This window comes from Neopelma chrysocephalum, unplaced genomic scaffold (genome assembly GCF_003984885.1).
Source record: "Neopelma chrysocephalum unplaced genomic scaffold, ASM398488v2 Primary Assembly neopelma1_84, whole genome shotgun sequence".
NCBI lineage: Eukaryota > Metazoa > Chordata > Aves > Passeriformes > Pipridae > Neopelma > Neopelma chrysocephalum.
Window position 1 is genome coordinate 1,217,575 of NW_020897746.1, and position 2,691 is coordinate 1,220,265.

A 2,691-nucleotide genomic window follows, 5' to 3' on the forward strand; every position below is an offset into this window, starting at 1 on the left:
AGCCCCACTGGGCTCCTGTTCCAGTGTCTGAGCACTCTTAAAATATTTTTCCTAATTTCTAATCAGTGTTTGCTGCATTGCAACTGTTTTCTGCTACCTTTTAGCCAAACTCCAGGCACCTCCAAGGGAATTCAGGGACTGTCTTCCCACTGGAGTTGAAGACAGTGATAACATCTCTCTCCCTTCCCTCTTCCCAAGAGGCCAGATGTGGTCTCACACATCAGCAATAAAGGGCAGTATTCACTCCCCTTTTCATCACAGCCCAGGATGTTTTTGGCCACCATCTCCACCACAACATGCTCCTGACCTGTGTTCCCACCACGCTGAGTGTGTTCCCATGGTGCCTCCAGGTCCTTTCCTGCTGAGCCTCCTGCCTGTCCTGCTCCATGGAGCCACAGCTCCCTCAGCACTGCCCCTGGATTGGCCTGTGCTGAAGGTCATGAGGTTCACCTGAAGAGCAGCCCTGCCCTTCCCAGGGTACTTTTATCCAGGCACTCCATCCCATGACCTCCATCCCAAGATCCAGACTCTTAATGGAGACCTTGAGCAGTCCTGCCCTCAGGATCAGCCCAGGGGATGCTGCAGGTACCCAACCATCAATTGAACTGTGTAAGGTCCTTTAACCCGAAGTGTTCCAGACAATTTTATACCCAAATTATCATCTTAATCCAGTCTGGATCTCACCAGTTTGCTATAAAGGTGTTCTTTGAGATTTCTTTGCTCCAGAGATGGAAAGAAGTTTTCAGACTTCTACTCTCAAATGCTGATGGTTCTCCTCTGGTGACTTGATGTGGGAAGTCCCACTCTGGATGGATCCAGGTCTCTGTACAGAGTTCTCAGCTCTTTCCTGTCTCTTGAGCTGTTTTGAGCCTCAGGATCACATGAGATGCATTTCTCCAGTGAAGTGATTGTCTCCTGACTGGGGCAGGACACAATCCTGGGCATCCTTTGAAGACTAAGAAGTTTTCTGCAAATATCATCCAGAAACTTTAGTCTTCCTCTCTGGCCTCCTGTGTGCCCCAGGCAGCAGAATTTGATCCAGTTATGCAGGACTGAGTTCACCACCTTTATCTTGTCCTTACCAAAGGAGCCCCCAGCAAGGGTTTGGGGAGAGCACAACTGCCATGGGGGAACTGATCCAGCACTGAAAACCCCACTAAAGCTGGTGCCTTATTTCCAGTAGTCTCTTGTTCTTCACCAGGAAGAAGTGGGCTGAAGAGCACAGAGGCTCCTCAAAATGAAAGTTTGTAACAGGAACTCTTCTCCCTTTGTGTTTTTCAGCTTTGAATTTGTTTCTTCATTAAAACACAGCTCTGTTCTGAACCCAAACTGATTTCTGCAGCTTTACTTGCTTCTCCTGCATCTCTCTGTTCAACCCAAAATGAATGAACTGCTCCCCGCTGATGGAAACCAGATGGGATCTTAAACACAAGCTGGGTCTGCTCCTTCTTGGAGCTTTAGTCCAGACTCTCATCAATTAGGATAGTTCAGATAGCACAAGAAACTGCTGCTAAAGTGACAGATACTGCTTGGGAATCACAAACCCTGGGAATGGGGTGCTCTCCCAGCAGAAGTTTCTCCTACACCACCGCTCTGGTTGTGGGGTCTTGGAAGCTGAATAACAAATGGACTGTTGTTCCCCCTTCCCAAGGCTTGAAAACTTAATGCTGAGCTTGATTGGAGGTGTTCTGAGGCGGTTTTGGTTTCTTTTCAGAGCACACTGAGAAATGGGACCTGCTTTGCCTTGGGAGCAGCTCCACTCCGAGTAGCCCAGCCCGGCTGGCCAGTGAATGTGCCCTTGGATTTCATCCCCCCTTTGGGGCTGGGTTCACACATTTCCAGCAGAATTGGTAAATCCTTTCCCCGGTCTGAGTGCTGTCCAGCCTAATTTCGGTGCCAAGGCTCCCCCTGCAGTCACTGCAGAACCACGGGCACCTCCGGGGAGCAAATGTGGCCGTACAAAGGTTGCTTTGATGATGATCCACAGAGGAACGACCCTTTGCAAGGAACTGAGTCTCTCCCCAGACACTCAAGGGTCTGACTGAAGGGTAATTTCTGGGAAATAATCTCTTCCCCACATTTAACTGCGTGGAACTGGAGCTAAACACGAAGGAAATGAAGAATTCTTGGGTTTGTTGCCACTCTGAGGTGTTACATTTCCCTATCTTTCTCCTCTTTTGAATTAAACACCTAAATCCATTACTCTCCTACCCATTGTCTGCCCTGTATTTCCAGAGGCCAGAGACTTTGCAGCTCAGCTCCTCGGGAAATCTGTGGCACGGAGTCAAAGTAATTTCTCCGTCTTTCCTCATTTGCACATGTCCATCAGTCTTTCTGACAGAAGTGATTGCAAAGAGCACAGATGCATTTGCCTTGTCTGAGGATTTCAGTGCAACCAGAGCTGCTGGTTCCAGGAGAGAAAGTGCAGAGAAAGAAGAAAGGAAAAGGAGCAAAAAAAGAAAAGTAAAATAAGGTAAAGGCAAAGAGATGATTGCAGAGGGAAAGACAGAGGGAAAGGGGGGTGGGGAAGAAAAAAAAAGAGAAGGAAAGGGAAGGAAAGGGAAGAAAAGGGGGGAAAAAAGAAGGGGAAGGGGAAGGTTTGGGAAGGTTTGAGAAGGTTTGGGAAGAGAGAAGAGAAGAGAAGAGAGAAGAGAAGAGAAGAGAAGAGAAGAGAAGAGAAGAGAAGAGAAG